At 34.2% G+C, this 23,576-nt stretch overlaps 1 protein-coding gene across 1 annotated transcript in view; it reads right to left on the bottom strand.

Moving 5' to 3' along the window:
* Positions 1–23,576, bottom strand: part of CDH18 (cadherin 18) — a 1,060,019-nt gene that overhangs the window by 752,867 nt on the left and 283,576 nt on the right. The window lies entirely within an intron of this gene.

The raw sequence follows: 23,576 nt of genomic DNA, 5'->3' as shown, positions 1-23,576 counted from the left end.
GTTTCAGACAAACTATGGCTACTTAGGTTTTGCTATTTGTAGATATTTCCTTGAAGGTGTACAGAGAGAGAGCTTGCAACTTCAAAGACAAAAAATTATAGTATTATTGACAATGATTCAATATTTCAAGCAAATATTGAAATTTTGGAAAACTTGTGTCTATACCCATAAGTCTGACAGCTTTTGAATTCTTAAAGATTTTTCTTATGAGAATGTAACAGTAGCAAATTTGATTTTTAATAATGAAGTTTGTCAATATTTGGAAAATTTGCATATCTCAGGGAACCAATATTTCTCAAATAACCAATGTACAATGTTACAAAACCATGCATAGTTACAAGACTTTTCAATTATTGAGTTTTGGTGCAGTATCAAAAAAACAACTATTGGAAAAAATAATTAGAATGCACCTCTCTCAACTACATATCTGAGTAAGGCCAGATTTTTTTTTCATATGCTTCAACTCAATAATATCATAGCAGTTTGAATATAGAAGGAAATATGATGATCCATCTTTCTTCTATTAGGCCAAATATTAGACATATAAAAAAAAGTTAAACAAAGCTAAACTTGTTAATTTTAGAAATAATTTTTTTAAAAATTCCTCAGTTTCTATTTCTAAAATAACAAACATTGACGTACATAAGTCATATAACAAAAGATCTTTGGGACTTCAATTTTAAGACTCCAAGATGTGTTATTTCATGGTAATTTAAAGTCAGTAGACATGCTGACTCCTTGATGGAAAGAGATTTGAAGAGTTAAAGAACATAGCTCTGAATGTGGTTTCAATCTACATGAACATTGAATTAAATAAGTTCAATTTTGAAAGGCATGAGTCATTAGAAATACAGTGAAGATTTAACAAAATGGAATAAAAAGTGTTTGCCTCTTGGCTGGAAGTTGATATCTGTTGGGTACTAGGTACAAGATTGTGATTTGACATGTTCCTTCAGTTTTGGGTATAAAATACCTGCTTCAATGGTAGAATAGGAACAATCCAGAATATTTTTAAATTTAAAAAATTATTTTAAAATAGGAAATTGATAAAAAAAAACAATAGTTTGAAATTAATGGGCAAAATAATTATAATAAATCTGTAGTAAATTGGAAAAGATGAGGATATTAATTATTTTATATCAGCAATTCTATCCAAACAATATTTAGTTAGTATACCATAAGAAAAATCACTTATTTGTGAGATCTAGTCACATATATTTAGCTGTTTTTAAAATTAGAAAAACACTTTCAGTAATTTTTATCATTAAAATATTTGATTCTAAGTAAAATGCAATTCAGTAGGAAAAAATAACTTGCAAGGAAAATATACTTCCTTCAAGTATTCTTCAAGTATTTCATTTTTTAATGTAAATGTTACAAATTGAATTCATTTTTATGGTTTTAACATAAATGTTACAGTGGTTGCTCTTTTGTCCATATAGGAATGTACAATTATATACATACATATAAATAAGAATTCCTTTTCTAGAAATATGGCAGGCTAAATCCCCACAGAAAGTAATTCAAATGTTTGGGAGGCTATTATAATGAAATCTTAAATGCACCGTCCAGCTGGTATCAAGGTGTAGGATACTCAGACTACAGGGTTAGCCATGTAGGAATCCAGGAGATATTTGCTGAGTTCAGGATAGCAGCACATTAATATGGGGGATTTGAGGGGATCAAGCTTCTGAGGCCAAAATGCAGGGAGGAGACACCACATAAGAAACAAGCAAACAAACAATAAAGCAACCACACACAAACACACACACACACAACCACAAAACCTGGGACCAACTGGCTATGGTGTCAGAACAATGTCAGATTAGAAATGTAACAACTCCTCACTGCACCTAGGAAACTGGCAGGAAGGTAGAGACAAAAAAAATTCCCATGAGAATTTATGAGAACAAATATGCCCAGATTCACACTAGCTGTGATATTTCTTGATAAATGCAGTATCAAGTATTATATATTATTAATCATAACAAAATAAATAGAAGTCATTCTTTAGGTAAATGGTAAAGTTGTCATATTGGGTTAAAAATGTGTACTTAAAAACTGTTTAGAACACCGAATATGTAAGAGGGAAATAGACCCAAAATAGAGTAAGTATGGACCAAAAATAAGCTGAGATATTCCTAGACATATATTTAAAAAGTTGATTTTAGGATAAAAAGAGAAAGAATTCTGGGAGATTAAGGAAAAGGATTTAGTCATGACAAAAGTTACAACTTATAAGGAAGAAAATGGCAGGATTATAGTGATAATATCCCTATATACAGGTTTTTCAATTTAGCCATTCTTGAAATAAGAAAAATTATAGCAAACATGTTATTTTTCCCTAAAATACTTCAACAGCATCAGTAAAATTCTAAATTACTTTAGGAATTTCATAAGCCACTTCTGAAATGCATATAGATATGCAAAGTTCAAATATAGTCAAAACACACTTGAACAAGAATCATAAGTAGGACAAACTTTTTCTAAATAAGAAAGAATTTTAACACAACATAGCTAGTTCATGCAATACTGACATTAAGAAAAACAACTTTGGTAATCAAACAGAACAGAGAGCCTAGAAAAACATTCAAACATATGTGGATACCTGGTATATGATAGGGGTAATATTATTAGCAAAATGAGATGAACTTTCAAGAAATATTTCTTGGATAACTGGTTAAACATATAGAAAAAAATTTAAAAATTCCTTATATTATAGAACAGAAAGTAAATCTACAACTTTAGGTAGATTAAATAAAGTACTTTCTAAAGGAAAACTTGAAGGAAACAAACTTGGAGAATATATTTATGCTTTTGGAGTAGGTAAAATGTTCACATATGTCAACAAAAGTCCCCAAATATTAAAAAATGCATAGATAAATTCTAATTTAAATTTAAAAACTTGCCTTACAAAATTCACTATTAAGAAAGTGAATACAAGTTACATATCAAAGATGACATTTTCAACACAAATAACTTATAATGGCTCAACAGGCATTAAATATACGAAGGAAAAAAATCACTTAAAAAACTACTCTAAATTATTAAGCAAACCAACAACCTGATTTTTTAAAAAAACAAAAATTATTGCAAGCACTTTATAGAAGAGGAAATGACTATTCCTTAAAATTATAAAACATGATAATCCTCATTAGTGATTACATAGCTCAAAGTGACACCCAATATAAACAAAAAACAATGATACCAGAATTGAGCACAGATGTGCAATGGCCTAATTATATACTCCTGATAGGTGTGAAAAATCTCTATTTGTATTTTGGGGAAGATTTTGGTATTATTTGGAAAATTCCCCCTAGCACATACTCCATAGAGACTCATACAAGCTATCAAGATAGAAAAATAATGTGGAGGAGATGGAAATAACCTATATGTCCATATCATGGATATTTTTTCTTTTTTAAGTGTAGTAGAATCATACAATGTAACACTATATGAATTATAGTGACATACATAACTATAATAATCTCAAGGGAAAGTAGTCAATACAAAAATGAGCTATATCACTTTACTTATGTAAACGTTTTTTACCATGTGGATTCCTGATACAATTTGGTCAGCCTAGAGAGCAAAGCAAAGCAAAAGAATTGACGCAAAATTCAGCTTACTGCTTATTCAGTGTAAGAGGGAGAGAAGTGAAATCAAAAAGGACCTTATAGGGATTCAGCTTGTCAGTGAATTCAGGAATTATTTTACTTGTTTATTCATTATACCTCTAGAATATATTCATTTGTAGATACTAAATATTTTATTTAGAAATACTTATTTCATCTTTAGAACTGCCATGCTCTTTCCTTAGCGGAGAACACTGTTTTGATTTTACTTTCCATTTGGAAGAAAAGTACAGCCAGTAGCTTTCCTCTTCTTATTATTATCTTTTTTTTGAGTTTCTATAATCTATATAGGTAAAATTCCATCAAGTACTAAAAAACATGAAATAATGATTTAAAATTGCATCATTCAAAGATGATGACATAAGTATAAAAAATCATTTCATAATGTTCTCCATGGAAATCTCCTCAGTTCTTAAAGGCTATTATAATTCCAAAATATTTCGGTCAAAGTGACTCAGTTTTCAGTAGAGAGATAAGGTAATTAAGATAATGAATTTTAAAGCTGGGAAAATCAGAGAATGTTCACAGAAGTCGTTTTTTAATCCAATTTTCCATTCTTATGTGAGTTAAGAGAAGGACGTAGAAAAGCAATATGGATATATTCCATTAAATTATTTCTCTTATATCACATTTAAACAATATTCACACTTTCTCACTGACCAGAGAAAACAGAACTATACATATGAAAACCACACTACTAAGAAAAACAACCTCAAAGAAGAGCATTCATGTATTTGTTTTCTTGTTTTATTAATTGCACAAAATAAAGATGTGATTTTTATGATCAAAACTTTTGTTTAGAAAATTCTTCCCAAATCAATGTTTTCTTATAAGAGTTACAAGTACCTCTTATTCCCTCAGTTACTTCCTCTTACTCTCTCAGTTATTTTGTAAATGTATCAGTTGGATTTGAAGCTTAATCCCTCCTTTAATACAAATTTATTAACTTTTTTTTGGATATTTTTCATGTTTCTACTGGAATCAAATATCCTCCATCTGTTTGTCCATATGCTGGAGAAGTAGACTTTATAATTTTCTTCAGATGTGAATTCATTCATTATTTACTACTTCTGAGAAGAATGTTATGGTTCTTTTAGTTTTAACTATAAAAATATAAACATATAATATTATGTAAAACAATTGTATATTAATCCTACTGATTCGGAAGTAAGTCATTAAAACATATTTCTCTTGAATCTATTTATTTGTAAAAAGAATAGCAATCTGATAATGCTCAAAATGTAGTCAATCATTATTATTTTAATTTAATAGAAAATGATAGTTTGCTTGAATTATGAAAAGACTTAATGCTGACTAAAGATATCACAGCCCTCAAGTTTAAAAGCTACAAACAAATCAACATTCAATGAAGTAGTGAATGTAGACAATGATGACATAGATATTCCTGACCTGTTTCCTCATTTGTATATTGAGTCCTTAATCAAGCAGTACTTTAAAATAATCTCAGAGGGAAAATAGTAAATATTAACATAAATATTATACAGTCACTTCAGCAAGTAATTTTTAGTTTAAATGATAGCCTTTAAAGAGCATTGCAGATATGAGTTATATATAAAAATAATTTAATAGTGGATGTATCACTATAATATCAAAATTGTCACCACCTTTTATTATGCTGATTCTATAAGAAATACACTGATCTTCCTTAGATCAAAACTTGGCAATTGGTAATACACCTGTTTTAATTCTCTATATAACGTATCAAAAGGAGACAAAAAAAACTATAAAATAAGTAGGAGTTAGCTACCTAAAGTTCTCCAAATGAATGAATTCACTATTTAATAATTCACTTTTCTTAAAAAACTCACACTAATACCATAAGTCCTATACATTAAATTTCAAAAATTTGAGATTAAAAACATGAATTTATAGTGACGCACAAGTGAGTGCTTCTTTGACAAGCAAGGGGACATTTGTATGCTCATCGGGGATATAAACTGAGATATTCATCAGGTAGTCTAAATTGTCCATTTCACTAGTTGACAAATCTATTGGGATGCCTAGTTCTCCGAAGAATGATTTTCTAACAACAAGAAGAAAGATTGGAAGGAGAGAAGATTGATATCAGGATATATTTGGAGAGTGTTAAAAGAGAAGCCTATTGTGACTTGAAGACAGGATCTAAATAAACCCAGTTCAATCTAAGACAAATGTTATCAGTACCTGAAATTTACCTAAGACAACACAACAACATCAGTCATTTACATTAGGTAATTATTTAACAGGCAACCTTGAAATTCAATTTATTTCATATTGCCACCTTAATGATTATGCCTTTTTTCTAACCAGGTCCCTGTTAGAGCTGTTTCCTTAAAAAGACAAGTTTCATTTTATGTTTACAAAAGAGAGTTCTTCATTAATAAAATGATATTTCTAAAAATCAGGGTAGAAAGGTCCAAGGAAAAATAGAAAATACTCCTTTTTTTTCTCTATGAATGTAATCATTATTCTTTTTTAAGACCAGATGTGCAGTTTTGTAATTAACCCAACATATATTATTTCTACTTGACAGAAGAAGCCTTCACAATGAAAATACCAATTTATTTCACAGTGCCCAGGGAAATAAGTTGCAGGACAGATGCAAAAGATTCTAAGAAGGAAAGAATATGGAATTAATTTGGGTCTAGAGTAGGTATCAAAGTTTATTTTAAAATTTTATATCCAGTATATAGAACACTGAGCTTATGTTTCTAATACACTTATGCATTACAATTCATACAAATTAAAACAAAAAAATAAAAAATGAGAAAAGTTCTACTATTTCATCTTTATGCCACAATAGATTAACATGAGCAACTACTGGAGCACATGAATCCCTCCTTGAATACCATTTTTATTGGAAACAAATGACTAGAGAAGCTTTTATTCAGAGAAATAACAATACATGGTTTGTAATCTAAAAATTTCCCTGTGGTAACAATTTGAATTTGAGGGAATAAGAAATGAAGACAGGAAAATCAGTTAGACTCTGGCCATAGTCCAAAAATAAAGAAATAAAGAAATTAAAAAAATGAAAGAAAGGAAGAAAGAAAGAAAGGAAGGAAGGAAGAAGAAATAGTTTGAATAAATTAAATTGGAAAGGAACAGGGGAAGATATATTTGAGCCATATTTAGAAGTACAATACACAATATTAATATAAGAAGTTGTAAGCTGCAAGACTTACTTTCAGATTTTGTCTTACATAAGTAAATGGAATTTTATTAATAAAGAAGAACAGAAGAAAATGAAGAGTATGACTGAAAGTTGGAGGAAATCATAATATATTAATTTATAAGCTACTAATCTATAGTCTATTATAACTGCCCAAATGGACCAAGACAGAAAATTGGTACCAAGAAGTAGAAGTGCTACAAATTCCTAAAATGTGGAAGTGCTTTTGGAACTACTTAACAGGTAGTAGCCATAAGAGTTGGCGATGCTGGTGAGAAAAAGCCTGCATTCTAGTGGACGGACTTTAAGAGGAATCCTGGAGGGCCCTGAGGGAAAAGAGGAGAGCTGTAGAGAGAGCCTCAGTCTTCTCAAAGACCTGAGTGGTATTGAACAGTGTTAGTAGAAATAGGAGGAGTAAAGTCCCGTCTGAAGAGGTCTCAGAGGAAATGAGGTATGTGTTATTGGACAATAGATGGAAGGTCATCCTTACTAGTCCTAGTGCTAGTAGACACTGTCTAGTAGACTAGAAGGACACTGTCCTTGTCCTAGTGTTTTGTGGAAAGTAGAAATTGTGAGTGATGAAACTGGATAGATGGCAGTGGAAATATCAAGCAAAGTGTTGAAGCTTGGCTTCTCTTGAAAGCGCCTAGCAAAGTGCAGGAAGAAAGAAATGACTTTAAAGATGCAATAGTTAATCAAAATGTAAGCAAAACTTAAAAATTCAGAAAATTCTCAGTCTATCCTTATTGCAAAAAGTAGAAAGGTATGTTACAAAGACAGCACTAAGGGTGTGGCCAAGTGAGTATTTGATAAGGATCCAGTAATCCCACTTCTGGGCATATATCCAGAGGAAATGGAAACAAAGTCTTAAAGAGATCTCTGCATTCCCATGTTCCCGTATTGCAGCATTATTCACAATAACCAATATATGGAAACAACCTAAGTGTCCATCAGATGGACATTCATATGGAGATGAATAGATAAATGTGATGTGGATGTGTATGCAATGGAATATTATACAACCATGAGAGAGAAGGAAATCCTGGCATTTGTGACAACATAGGTAAAACTTGAGATCATTATGCTAAAGGAGATAAATCATATAGAGAAAGAAAAATACTGTATGATATTACATATATGGAATTATAAACAGCCGAACTCATAGAAACAGAGAGTAACATGATGGTTACTGAGGGTTAGGGAGTGGGGAAAATGGGGACATTTGGGTCAGATGGCGTAATGAGAACCCTGAAGGAAAGAGGAGAGCTGTAGAGATATTTATGACATAAAATTTTAAGTTATTATATAAGTTAAATTTATAAGATGAATACTTCAAGGAAGTTAATGTCTACATGGTGATTGTAGTTAATGGCACTGTATTATACACTTCAAAGTTGCTAATGAGTAAATCTTATATGTCTTAGCACAGAAGAAAAAGGTAATCATGTGACCAGATGAAGGTGTTAGTTAACCCCTCTGTGGTAATTATTTTGCAAAGAAAGTGTATCATATCAACACATTATTTACTTTAAAGTTACACAATGTTGTAAGTCAAACATCAGGAAAAGTTTGGGAAAAAAGGGGTGGGTGTCATCATCTGGTTTTATCAGTCCAGATAATTCCCACTCAAGCCTTGGGGACCCGATCTTCACCTAGCAGGTGGAATGGTTACCTCCACCTAGATTTCTGAGGATGGAGCCACCAGGGACGGTATGCATTAGACCCAAGCTGAGGCACAGTAGGGAGCACTGTTCGGGCAATGTCCTGTGGAGATGTGGGGAGGGGTCACCCTCTTGGCTGGCCCAGAGAAGTAGAGCCACCAGTGTGCATTCCAACCCTGGGAGAGCTGAAGTGATGCAACTTCAACCCATGGGAGCTACTGGGTGGGCTGTGTCCAGCAGAGCTACAGAAGTAAGGACTCCACACTGGGTTGAGAATGCGAGACCTCTGCCCTAATGGGTCTTAAGCTTTAAAACTTGCTTAGAAACTGTTATCTTCTTTCCTGTTTCTCCCTTTTAGAATGAGAGTATCTACACTATGCCTGTTCCACCACTGTATTTTGGAAACACCTGTTTGATTTCACAGGTTTATGAGAGAGCAATTTGCCTCAGGATGAATCATCTAACCCATATCTGATGTCAATGATATTTGCATGAGCCTTTGGACTTAGACTTTTGATTTGATGCCAGGGCTATTGAGATGGAATGAATGTATTTTGCATGTGAGAAGGGCATGGATTTGTGGGAGGCAGGGACAGAAGGCCGTGATTTGATTGTTTGTATCATCAAAATTCATTGAAAACCGAATGCACAAGGTGATGATATTAGAAGGTGGAGCCTTTGGGAAGAAACACTCATGAATGGAATTAGTGTCTTTATAGAGGAGATCCCAGAGAGATTCCTTGCCCCTTCGGCCATAAAAGGATACAGTGAAAAGTCTGACTTGGAAAAGGGCCCTAATCTGACTGTGCTCAGATTTCTAGCCTCTGGAAAAGTGAGAAATAAATATCTGTTACTTAGAAGTCACCAAGTCTTTGGTATTTTGTTATATCAGACCAAATGGGCCAAGACAATGATTAGCTTTTTTGTTTGTTTCCATTGTTTCAAATAGGATGACTGATTGGGGGGAAGGCTTTCACATAGTATCTTAATGGAGTGAATACATTTCATTTCTTACATGAAAGAGAGAAACCTTTTATAAGCTTCAAGTTAAAAGTCAGTGTAGAACAACAGGATGAAAGTACAGAGGAAAGAAAATCACTATATGAGTCATGTCCCATTGGTTGGACTAGAATCAAACAGAATACTATAATAATAATAATAATGCATAAAGGATATGATTTGGGAGAAAACACTGAAGCTGAAATGTAAAATAATTCTGTTAAGGTAGGATACTAGCAAGTAGCACTAGTCTGATTCTAAAGATCATTTTCTTTTTCCTTTTTCATTGCTTCATTCTACCTCTGAATATTATCTACCCCACTTAAAAACATGTGCATACAGGAAGTAAACAATTAAAATAAATACCATAATTTTACTGATGTAAAAACTGCAAGGATTTCCAAGAAATTATTAATGGACTATTATGCTCTGTCATAAACATTTTTGTCCCCTGTACCTGATGTCAAATTTCCTCATTGTGATAGTTAAATTCTCTGAAAATAAAATAAAATGAATGTATCTGGACAAACACTAAGAATAAGTTAATGATTTAACTATTTGGATTCAAACAATTTACTGTGTACTTATAACCATTTAGGATTGTGCAAAAGTACATTTTATTTAAGAAAGCAACTACTGGAATCAAATGTACATTAGCATCTCTATTGTTATATTTGCAATTGTCCTCTACTCATCGAGGGCTTGTTAATTATTAGGTATTAAAATGTGAGCCACCACCAGTCAGTATTTTATTTATGAATAAAAATACCACCATTCAACAAATACCAAACCCTATGATAGACAATATGTTGCCTCTAAAGATTAATATAACATGAAACTTCTGATTAAGAGCCTTGAGTTCTTTACGTTTATTCTACTGGTTTATGAAGGTGTTCTGATGCTCAGATAGCTCAAGGAATTAGTGTAGTCTATGATAAATAACATATGCTTATGAGGCCAGGGTAGATAATGATAATATGGGGGAAAGAAGTAGATTTAGCTTAAGAAGCAAAAATGAAAGATTAGGGAAAATAGCAAATTGGAGCCCAGATTATTGACTAAATATAGAAATCATCACTACTTTAAATTGATGGATGCAATGAGGTAGAGAAGAACCACTGGTGCTGTTGTTGATATTTCAAGTCTAACACAACATCTAATTTTTTATGTGAAATTTCTGAATTATTAAACCTTGACAAAAATGTAAAACTTAAAAATGTTACAGTGTAAGTCAAACAAAATATGTACTTTATATTTGTTACAAATGCATTGTTAGTATTTGTTGACTTACCCATTTGAGGAGTCAGTTGTCTATCATTAGTGCTATCAGTAAATAGGTGACTACCATAAGGACACCCAAAACACTTTGATATTTTCTTAAAAAGTGAAACAGATTTCTACAATATGATTCAGACATTCAGCTCTGTTGGGTAAATGGACATTTTCAACCAGAATTTCTCACCTGGCCTTAATAGTGACATGCATATAAGGGCCTGTTTGCACATCAATGTGATGGTACTGCAGCAGAGCCACCGGTCCATCACAGGATTGCCAGTCATGGGTAATGGATGGAGAGTAGCAGCCACTCTCTCCTCCCCTCTGTTCCTGGTACATAAATGGTCAGGTGCCCACCAGTCATTGGGGACTCACCCACGGAATTCCTCTCAGAAGAGGGGTAGGGGGAAGAAGAGCATGCACTTCCAGAGAGGGAGGGTTTGGGAGTGCCCTGGAAGAAAGGAGCGGAGCTGAGCAGCTGGGTTTCAGGAGAGAGAAACTGAGCCATGAGAAATAAACCTTTAATCCCTTCCCTTGTCTTCCTGTGATTCTGTCAGATTCACAGAGAACTTGCCCCAGGTCAGAAACCTTATTCCTCTCAGAGATACATACTCCTAGGCATTAGTCCAAGAGAAATGAAAATGTATGTCTAAACAAAGCCTTGTAAACAAACACCCATACAATATTACATGTAATGGCCCAAACTAGAAAAACCAATCAGTCAATCAATATCCATGAGCCAAGGAATATATAAATTATTGAGCTATACAATGGAATACAACTTTGCCAAAAAAAGAAAACAAAAGCTTAGTGTGACTGAATCTCAGGACAATTATGCTAAGTGAATTAACCAAACCCATCCCATCCACCAAAAACACACACACAAAAAAGACAAAGGAAAAGATAAGAATGTATTGTATGGTTCAATATATATACAATTTTTAAAAATCAATGAAATTCATAATGACAGAAATCTGACCAATATTTACCTGGGTCAGAATGGAAGAATTACAAAGGAGCATATAGACATTTTTTGAGGTGACAGATATGTTCATTATCTTAATTGTGGTACTAATGTCTTCATGTATGTGTACAAATGTCAAATATCGACAGACTTTAAGTATATGCAGTTTATAGCATGTTGATTACACTTTAATAATGCTATCATTAACAAACAACAACAAATATATTTCTTAGATCAAAACTAGGAAAATCAGAATAGGGATATTTTAACAAATGCAAAGGCAAAATAAAACCATCAATAATGTAAAAGAACACTATTCTAGAAAACATTGTATTTAAAGATGTTGTCATGTGTCTTGAAAAATGTAAATACTTCATTAAACAAGGTTCAATGTTATGTGACTTTTAAAATTCAGGGATGAGCATTTAATATGCCTCTCTGCAGTGTAATTTTCTGAAAGGGCTACAGAGATTGCAATAATTTTCCAAGACTTTTAACTATGAATCCTTTTATTTTCTTGCCATGCTTTAGTATTATCATTTCTCCAAATACTGTTCTAAGGATCAGTTTGGAACACATCAGTATAATTCTATTCATGTTAGCATTATCTAAAGAAACCTGTTTACTAATAAATAGTAGACCATATAGACCTTAAATTAAAGAAAACTAATGATGTTTTTTTAAAGTCAGCTTTTTAATTTCCTGGAGATAAATAAATGCTTAGACATGAAAATGTGTATTCCATTTCACAGTTACATAGGACAAGCACTCCTTCCTGGCATTTTTCATTAAGATTATTCAGTAAATTTCCTTATTCTGAGTCTGTTAAGAATCACTAAAATTATAATCTGGGTTTATCAGAATAGATTTTCTAAGAGACAGAAAACATGCTGATTAATCAACATGTATATCATGGTCCTCTTGTGAGTTATTTTTTCCCACTGAAATTGGAAGGATTGACATTTGAGTTAGGTCTTACGCTTCTTGTGAGTTATGGCAAACCGTCTCCTATGACCAATCAACTATGGTCTGCACTAAAAACTAAATTTCATCCTGCACCTCTAACACTCAGTACCAGACCACAAACTGACTTGACCTCATGACTAATGACTTTCTGAGACCCCACTGATTTATCCAGGGATTTATCCTTTTTAACTAACTTTTCTAACACCTTTATGAACTCAATTATCAGAAACTAATTATAATAGAATCTCATATAGTAATGTAAGAATGGGAAGTCAAGTTGCATTTGGAGCCAACAAACTGGATTCTGGTCCATAGCCATAGCATACAAAGTTAATTCCCAAGGAAGTACATGGTTTGTAATTTTGTACTACAATTAATTTTTATGGGTTACCTGACAAACTCTTCCAATTAAAAACAAGCATGAATATTAGTATATCATATTTTATGTTTAAAAGACAATTCATCAGTTATTTTTCTTATTCTTATTCTTATTATTTGGAAGTTATTCTTTTCAGACAAAAGTGTTTGTACATTTTTCCCAAGCATTTATAGTTGTGCCCATAAAAAGAGATATTTTTGCATTCATTTGAATTTCTAGTCAGTAGTTACTGAACTAATAAAACAGTTTGCAGACTTCATCATCATTAATATGCACTAATATCAAAGATGACCTGGAACTTCAATTACACACTTTCTGGAGGATTGAATTTTCTGAAGACTGAACTTGTTTGTTAAGATGAAGAAAATATACTTTGTTCTTCACTTCTCCAACTGAATCAGCATACTTAATGGTATTGTTTTTAATAATATTATATGAAATAATATCAATATGCTTATGTTATTTCCCATTGTACATTTGTTTGCTATTTTTGACATATATATTTACCTTTTGTTACCTATTACATACCACATATTAGAATTAATATTAGAAATACAGATAATGATTATATATAATCTTTGGACTGAGAAGGACTGAAGTCTAATTAAAGAAACAGATATGTAAGCAAGTAATTTTAAGCAATGCAGAGCCCTGTTTTTAAAAAATATAAATATGGTGTTTGTGGTGATGTCTATAAAATGACATTGTATACCTAGTCACTATTTCAGTAAAGCAGGTAATTTATAAATTAAAATCTAGATGTTAATGAAGTCACACAAGTTCAACATTTAGTTAGGTAAGTTGTTTCACATAGCAGCGATAGTTCTTAATAAGATATACACATTGCTTAGCTTCCATTTGTAACAGTAGCTAAATACCAGTAACTATTTTATACTTAAATAGAAAACAATGATCTCTATTGTGAGAAAAAAGTCCAATGATACTAGTTCTCTGAATTACCACACTTTGAATTTCAATTGTAAAAACAACACATGATATTAAAATGAGAAAAATTGACAAAACTATAAACTTGGCTATTTGGGCGTATTTCATGTTAGAATAAGTTACACTTATTTTCTTGGGGATTCTTGGATGAGAAAATATTCAAAATCATGGCATGCATGAACCCCTTCCTAATGTGCCCAATGCTAACATAATTGTCTAGATCTTTGGCATTTTAATATAAACATGAGTGACTGATCTGGGATCCCAGAATATGAAGTGACTCAGACCAGTTTGCATAATATTTCTTTATTTTCTGCTTTTATACTTGATGACCATGTTCATGATCCAGCTCATAGAAACTGTTAAGGGGATATTTAGGGGTATTCCCTGAACATACAACATATTGCAGGCTCTACACACTGAGGATGTTGAATTGGATACAATAAAAATCATTCACCTGAATTACTGTTGTCTATCACAAAGTTGCTACCTGCATTAATTCTTCATAGTTTCTATAGCCTAGAAACAGTTGTTTTGAGATGTTTTTTTCTCCATGTAAGCTGAACATGTTCCTTTCAAAATTAGTTGAGCAAAATCTCATTCTGATATGTCATTGCTAATATGGACTACATTTTCACCTAGTTTTCTTCCTGGAAAAATTCCCTCTGAGCTATTGTGCATGAAATGTGATTCTATGCCTAAGTTTATTGGTATCTGTATTAGGCAAAATAATACCTAATCCTTTTTTAGTTAGAAAATTTCATGAAGGTTACCTGGAAAAATAGTTAAAAATAAAGGAAGTTCAACTTATTTTACCTATGATCTATAACTGCCAGGTCAGAATTGGACACAGTCTCTGAGTCACACACTTTAGAGTGTTAGATCTATAGAAAGATCTAAAAAACATTTCTTCAAAATTTGAATTGAAGGATAAAACTGTGCATCACCCTACACAGATGTCTCTGATCCTAATATTTGATTACTTTTCTGCTTACAATGTTTCAAAAATAATGTGAAACTTTTCTATTAGAGTCCTAAATATTTTCTCAATTTAAAAATTGCAAATTTCCCAAACATTAAAAGTTCACAGTCAGAATTTTTGCTGAGGTTTACACTGTTCAGACACTTGGATTTTCCACACAATAATAGACCATTAACAATGCACATACTCATACAGAATCACACATATTGAATTATGATGAGCAGATAACAATATTCTATAAATCTGACTAGAAATATTAGTTGGTTTGATAACTAATAAATTTTTCTCAACACTGTGGAACAAGAAGCAGTCACATGAAATCAATCAGCATTATGACTTCTCTGAAACACATTTTAAATATAATAAAATATATCATGCATTTCTCGTGTCATGGAATAACAGGAGAAAAATGGCATTGTTGAAACTGACCTGAACAATGTTTGTTTTTGGAAATGAATCCTTGTGCAAGTGCCTGAAACCCTAGTAGCAGTTTGTATATTTGATGTATAAAACTTTGCATAAGCAAGAAAGCATTTTACAAACTCAGATATGAAACACATCTGAACCTGCTGCTAACATTCAGCAAAATATACTGTGAATGTTCTGAAATCACTTTTTTCCCCTGTCACTGTGGATCAGATGCCATGCAATTTACAAAGAAAACAATGGCATAAATTGTTTTGTGAGAATATACTTTGCAATATAAAAAAGAATGAACTGTTCTCAGATGCAGTTTCACTGCATTGCATCTTCTCAGATGACTGAAATCTTTGACTCTAACAGAAATCATTTATAAGGATTTGAGCATATCTGCTGAGAGTGAATGAACAAGTTAAAAACACAGTGAAGACTATTTAGTTGGAATCAAACTCCTTCATAAAAGATAAGTCTTTTCCTCCTATTTGCAGAGTAAAAGAAAATACAAACAGTGATACAAAATAATGGATATCGGGCCACTTTTTTCCATCCTTATAAGATATTTTGTTATTATGCTAAGTGTAGCATAATTCCGCTTAATTTCATGTCACATAAGATGGTATATAAGGATGTCAAAATAATTTGGCTATTATGAGAGACCTAAACAAACAAAAAAAACAAGTGAAGCGTGGTAAAAGGGGAAACATTTAAGTATATCTTAATAGATCTTTTAATTGTGACAATACATTTTATACACACACACACACACATACATATATGCACATGCCATGCCTTTTACATTTCAAAAACAAATTATCTGAAATTGTGTTTCAGCAGAATGGAAATTTGGGAATCTCTTATATATAAAATAAATACAATTAAGATATATATATATATATATTTTTTTTTAATAATTATTTTTTATTGAAGGGTAGTTGACGCACAGTATTACATTACATTAGTTTCAAGTGTACAACACAGTGGTAGAACATTTATATACATAATTCTAGGTTCCAGCTATCACCCTACCAAGCTGTTACAATATCTTGACTTTATTCCTTATGCTATACATTACATCCCGGTTACTTATTGATTTTACCATTGGAAGTCTGTCCTTTTTTTTTTTTTTTTTTGTGAGGGCATCTCTCATATTTATTGATCAAATGGTTGTTAACGACAATAAAATTCTGTATAGGGGAGTCAATGTTCAATGCACAATCATTAATCCACCCCAAGCCTAATTTTCGTCAGTCTCCAATCTTCTGAGGCATAACAAAAAAGTTCTTACATGTAGAACAAATTCTTACATAATGAATAAGTTACATAGTGAACAGTACAAGGGCAGTCATCACAGAAACTTTCAGTTTTGCTCATGCATTATGAACTATAAACAGTCAGTTCAAATATGAATACTCATTTGGTTTTTATACTTGATTTATATGTGGATACCACATTTCTCTATTATTATTATTTTTAATAAAATGCTGAAGTGGTAGGTAGATACAAGATAAAGGTAGAAAACACAGTTTAGTGTTGTAAGAGAGCAAAAGTAGATGATCAGGTGTGTGCCTGTAGACTGTGTGTTAATCCAAGCTAGACCAGGGCAATAAAACATCCACGTATGCAGAAGATTTCTCTCAAAACAGGGGGGGTGAGGTTCTAAGCCTCACCTCTGTTGATCCCCAATTTCTCACCTGATGGCCCCCCTGCGACTGTGCCTGTCTTAGGTTGTTCCTCCCTTGAGGAATCTTACCCGTCTCTGGCTAACCAGTCATCTTTCGGGGCCATACAGGGAAATGTGAAGTTGGTAAGTGAGAGGGAAGCCTTATTGTTTGAAAAGGTTAGCTTTTTACTTCTTTGCATATTTATGCCCTGTGGCTTCTATGCCCAGCATTTGTCTTGAGGTATCTTTAGCACTTGGAAGAATTATGATACTCGGTAAATTTGATATGAGGCACGAATTCTATTTAAGGGTTGTAATTAGGAAGGAAGAAGAAAAGCTATAGAGGTAGCAGGCAGAGGAAAACCTGGGAAGATTGATTATTTCTTTGACATATCTTCTTGTAGAGTAACTTCAGCATGTATAGGTTTAAGCTACTACTTAAATTGTGCACACACATTAACATAATAGGAGTATAGTTACATAACCAAACCATATCTGTAATTACCAGCCATCTCCAGTGAAACCAAGAAAACCAGTTAGGCACCTTAGGCATTTGTGAAAACTTATCTATGATATGGTGGATATTGTCCAACTGAACTTGAACAGTCTGAGAGAAATCAGACAAATTAAAACAACCCATTCCTGGGGACTCTTCACATGCCATATGTTCTTTTAACAGTAAATAGTCTGTAGTTGTAAGACTTTGGAGTGCTACAATTTGCACTTCTCCAAATTCTTGGTTGAGTTCCAACAGTATAGATCCAGTCAAATTTGTTGTTTTACTGTATGCACAGGCCAGCTTAGATATCTCCTTCCTCATTCCCATGGCAAGTCCAGGAACTGGTGGGATGAGTGCATCTACAGCTGTAGCAGTGCATGGATCTTTGTTGGGGTTTTTTGATGATCATCTTCTGGCATGAGTCTTCCAGAGAGTGCAGATGTTGGAAGTTCTTTTTCATATCGTATCTTAGTTCATTTTCAGAGTAGCCCAATTAGGCTTTGATCCTCTGTATAAACACAAACAGACCCTTTGCCTACACTTTTATATGCCCTTTATACCCTTGCGAAGAACTCGTTGGAGGTTACCACACAGGAACTGCACTTTTTTTTTTTTTTTTTGCTTTGTTTTTGGTATCACTAATCTACACTTACATGACGAATATTATGTTTTCTAGGCTCTCCCCTATACCAGGTCTACCCTATAAACCCCTTTACAGTCACTGTCCATCAGCAGAGCAAAATGTTGTAGAATCACTACTTGCCTTCTCTGTGTTGTACAGCCCTCCCTTTTCTCCTACCCCCCCATGCCTGTTAATCTTAATATCCCCCTACTTCTCCCCCCCTTATTCCTCCCTACCCACCCATCCTCCCCAGTCCCTTTCCCTTTGGTACCTGTTAGTCCATTCTTGAGTTCTGTGATTCTGCTGCTGTTTTGTTCCTTCAGTTTTTCCTTTGTTCTTATATTCCAACAGATAAGTGAAATCATTTGGTATTTCTCTTTCTCCACTTGGCTTGTTTCACTGAGCATAATACCCTGCAGCTCCATCCATGTTGCTGCAAATGATTGGATTTGCCCTTTTCTTATGGCTGAGTAGTATTCCATTGTGTATATGTACCACATCTTCTTTAGCCATTCATCTATATATGGACATTTAGGTTGCTTCCAATTCTTGGCTATTGTAAATAGTGCTGCGATAAACATAGGGGTGCATCTGTCTTTCTCAAACTTGATTGCTGCGTTCTTAGGGTAAATTCCTAGGAGTGGAATTCCTGGATCAAATGGTAAGTCTGTTTTCAGCATTTTGATGTACCTCCATACTGCTTTCCACAATGGTTGAACTAACTTACATTCCCACAAGCAGTGTAGGAGGGTTCCCCTTTCTCCACAGCCTCGCCAAAATTTGTTGTTGTTTGTCTTTTGGATGGCAGCCATCCTTACTGGTGTGAGGTGATACCTCATTGTAGTTTTAATTTGCATTTCTCTGATAATTAGCGATGTGGAGCATCTTTTCATGTGTCTGTTGGCCATCTGTATTTCTTTTTTGGAGAACTGTCTGTTCAGTTCCTCTGCCCATTTTTAAATTGGGTTATTTGTTTTTTGTTTGTTGAGGCGTGTGAGCTCCTTATATATTCTGGACGTCAAGCCTTTATCGGATGTGTCATTTTCAAATATATTCTCCCATACTGTAGGGATCCTTCTTGTTCTATTGATGGTGTCTTTTGCTGTACAGAAGCTTTTCAGCTTAATATAGTCCCACTTACTCATTTTTGCTGTTGTTTTCCTTGCCCGGGGAGATATGTTCAAGAAGAGGTCACTCATGTTTATGTCTAAGAGGTTTTTGCCTATGTTTTCTTCCAAGAGTTTAATGGTTTCATGACTTACATTCAGCTCTTTGATCCATTTTGAGTTTACTTTTGTATATGGGGTTAGACAATGGTCCAGTTTCATTCTCCTACATGTAGCTGTCCAGTTTTGCCAGCACCACCTTATGAAGAGACTGTCATTTCGCCATTGTATGTCCATGGCTCCTTTATCAAATATTAATTGACCATATATGTCTGGGTTAATGTCTGGATTCTCTAGACTGTTCCACTGGTCTGTGGCTCTGCTCTTGTGCCAGTACCAAATTGTCTTGATTACTATGGCTTTATAGTAGAGCTTGAAGTTGGGGAGTGAGATCCCCCCTACTTTATTCTTCTTTCTCAGGATTGCTTTGGCTATTCGGGGTCTTTGGTGTTTCCATATGAATTTTTGAATTATTTGTTCCAGTTCATTGAAGAATGTTGCTGGTAGTTTCATAGGGATTGCATCAAATCTGTATATTGCTTTGGGCAGGATGGCCATTTTAACGATATTAATTCTTCCTAGCCACGAGCATGGGATGAGTTTCCATCTGTTAGTGTCCCCTTTAATTTCTCTTAAGAGTGACTTGTAGTTTTCAGAGTATAAGTCTTTCACTTCTTTGGTTAGGTTTATTCCTAGGTATTTAATTTTTTTTGATGCAATTGTGAATGGAGTTGTTTTCCTGATTTCTCTTTCTGTTGGTTCATTGTTAGTATATAGGAAAGCCACAGATTTCTGTGTGTTGATTTTGTATCCTGCAACTTTGCTGTATTCCGATATCAGTTCTAGTAGTTTTGGGGTGGAGTCTTTAGGGTTTTTTATGTACAGTATCATGTCATCTGCAAATAGTGACAGTTTAACTTCTTCTTTACCAATCTGGATTCCTTGTATTTCTTTATTTTGTCTGATTGCCTTTGCTAGGACCTCCAGTACTATGTTAAATAACAGTGGAGAGAGTGGGCATCCCTGTCTAGTTCCCGATCTCAGCGGAAATGCTTTCAGCTTCTCGCTGTTCAATATAATGTTGGCTGTGGGTTTATCATAGATGGCCTTTATTATGTTGAGGTACTTGCCCTCTATTCCCATTTTGCTGAGAGTTTTTAACATGAATGGATGTTGAACTTTGTCAAATGCTTTTTCAGCATCTATGGAGATGATCATGTGGTTTTTTTCTTTCTTTTTGTTGATGTGGTGGAAGATGTTGATGGACTTTCGAATGTTGTACCATCCTTGCATCCCTGGAATGAATCCCACTTGGTCATGGTGTATGATCCTTTTGATGTATTTTTGAATTCGGTTTGCTAATATTTTGTTGAGTATTTTTGCATCTACGTTCATCAGGGATATTGGTCTGTAGTTTTCTTTTTTGGTGGGGTCTTTGCCTGGTTTTGGTATTAAGGTGATGTTACCTTCATAGAATGAGTTTGGGAGTATCCCCTCCTCCTCTATTTTTTGGAAAACTTTAAGGAGAATGGGTATTATGTCTTTCCTGTATGTCTGATAAAATTCCGAGGTAAATCCATCTGGCCCGGGGGTTTTGTTCTCTGGTAGTTTTTTGATTACCGCTTCAATTTCGTTGCTGGTAATTGGTCTGTTTAGATTTTCTGTTTCTTCGTGGGTCAGTCTTGGAAGGTTGTATTTTTCTAGTAAGTTGTCCATTTCTCCTAGGTTTCCCAGCTTGTTAGCATATAGGTTTTCATAGTATTCTCCAATAATTCTTTGCATTTCCATGGGGTCCATCGTGATTTTTCCTTTCTCGTTTCTGATACTGTTGATTTGTGTTGTCTCTCTTTTCTTCTTAATAAGTCTGGCTAGAGGCTTATCTATTTTGTTTATTTTCTCGAAGAACCAGCTCTTGGTTTCATTGATTTTTGCTATTGTTTTATTCTTCTCAATTTTATTTATTTCTTCTCTGATCTTTATTATGTCCCTCCTTCTGCTGACCTTAGGCCTCATCTGTTCTTCTTTTTCCAATTTCGATAATTGTGACATTAGACCATTCATTTGGGATTGCTCTTCCTTTTTTAAATATGCTTGGATTGCTATATACTTTCCTCTTAAGACTGCTTTTGCTGTGTCCCACAGAAGTTGGGGCTTAGTGTTGTTGTTGTCATTTGTTTCCATATATTTGTGGATCTCCATTTTGATTTGGTCATTGATCCATTGATTATTTAGGAGCGTGTTGTTAAGCCTCCATGTGTTTGTGAGCCTCTTTGCTTTCGTTGTACAGTTTATTTCTAGTTTTATGCCTTTGTGGTCTGAAAAGTTGGTTGGTAGGATTTCAATCTTTTGGAATTTTCTCAGGCTCTTTTTGTGGCCTAGTATGTGGTCTATTCTGGAGAATGTTCCATGTGCACTTGAGAAGAATGTATATCCCGCTGCTTTTGGATGTAGAGTTCTATAGATGTCTATTAGGTCCATCTGCTCTACTGTGTTGTTCAGTGCTTCCGTGTCCTTACTTATTTTCTGCCCAGTGGATCTATCCTTTGGGGTGAGTGGTGTGTTGAAGTCTCCTAGAATGAATGCATTGCAGTCTATATCCCCCTTTAGTTCTGTTAGTATTTGTTTCACATATGCTGGTGCTCCTGTGTTGGGTGCATATATATTTAGAATGTTTATATCCTCTTGTTTGACTGAGCCCTTTATCATTATGTAGTGTCCTTCTTTATCTCTTGTTACTTTCTTTGTTTTTAAGTCTATTTTGTCTGATATTAGTACTGCAACCCCTGCTTTCTTCTCACTGTTGTTTGCTTGAAATATGTTTTTCCATCCCTTGACTTTTTGTCTGTACATGTCTTTGGGTTTGAGGTGAGTTTCTTGTAAGCAGCATATAGATGGGTCTTGCTTTTTTATCCATTCTGTTACTCTGTGTCTTTTGATTGGTGCATTCAACCCATTAACATTTAGGGTGACTATTGAAAGATATGTACTTATTGCCATTGCAGGCTTTAAATTCGTGGTTACCAAAGGTTCAAGGTTAGCCTCTTTAGTATCTTACTGCCTAAGTTAGCTCACTTATTGAGCTGTTATATACACTGTCTGGAGATTCTTTTCTTCTCTCCCTTCTTGTTCCTCCTCCTCGATTCTTCATATGTTGGGTGTTTTGTGCTGTGCTCCTTCTAGGAGTGCTCCCATCTAGAGCAGTCCATGTAAGATGTTCTGTAGAGGTGGTTTGTGGAAAGCAAATTCCCTCAGCTTTTGTTTGTCTGGGAATTGTTTAATCCCACCGTCATATTTGAATGATAGTCGTGCTGGATACAGTATCCTTGGTTCAAGGCCCTTCTGTTTCATTGTATTAAATATATCATGCCATTCTCTTCTGGCCTGTAGGGTTTCTGTTGAGAAATCTGACGTTAGCCTGATGGGTTTCCCTTTATAAGTGACCTTTTTCTCTCTAGCTGCCTTTAACACTCTTTCCTTGTCCTTGATCTTTGCCATTTTAATTATTATGTGTCTTGGTGTTGCCCTTCTTGGATCCTTTCTGTTGGGGGTTCTGTGTATTTCTGTGGTCTGTTCGATTACTTCCTCCCCCAGTGTGGGGAAGTTTTCAGCAATTATTTCTTCTAAGATACTTTCCACCTCTTTTCCTCTCTCTTCTTCTTCTGGAACCCCTATAATACGGATATTGTTCCTTTTGGATTGGTCACACAGTTCTCTTAATATTGTTTCATTCCTGGAGATCCTTTTGTCTCTCTCTATGTCAGCTTCTATGCGTTCCTGTTCTCTGATTTCAATTCCATCAATGGCCTCTTGCATTCTATCCATTCTGCTTATAAACCCTTCCAGAGTTTGTTTCATTTCTGCGATCTCCTTTCTGGCATCTGTGATCTCCTTCTGGACTTCATCCCATTTCTCTTGCGTATTTCTCTGCATCTCTGTCAGCATGTTTATGATTCTTATTTTGAATTCTTTTTCAGGAAGACTGGTTAGGTCTGTCTCCTTCTCTGGTGTTGTCTCTGTAATCTTTGTCTGCCTGTAGCTTTGCCTTTTCATGGTGATAGTCTGCAGAACTGGGACGAGTGACGGCTGGAAGGACTTCCTTTCTTGTTGGTTTGTGGTCCTCCTCTCCTGGGAGAACAGCGACCTCTAGTGGCTTGTGCTGTGCAGCTGCGCGCAGACAGGGTTTCTGCTTCCTGCCCGGCTGCTATGGAGTTAATCTCTGCTGTTGCTGTGG

The sequence above is a fragment of the Manis pentadactyla genome, chromosome 2 (assembly GCF_030020395.1).
Source record: "Manis pentadactyla isolate mManPen7 chromosome 2, mManPen7.hap1, whole genome shotgun sequence".
Lineage (NCBI taxonomy): Eukaryota > Metazoa > Chordata > Mammalia > Pholidota > Manidae > Manis > Manis pentadactyla.
This window is presented reverse-complemented; position numbering and strand designations above follow the sequence as displayed.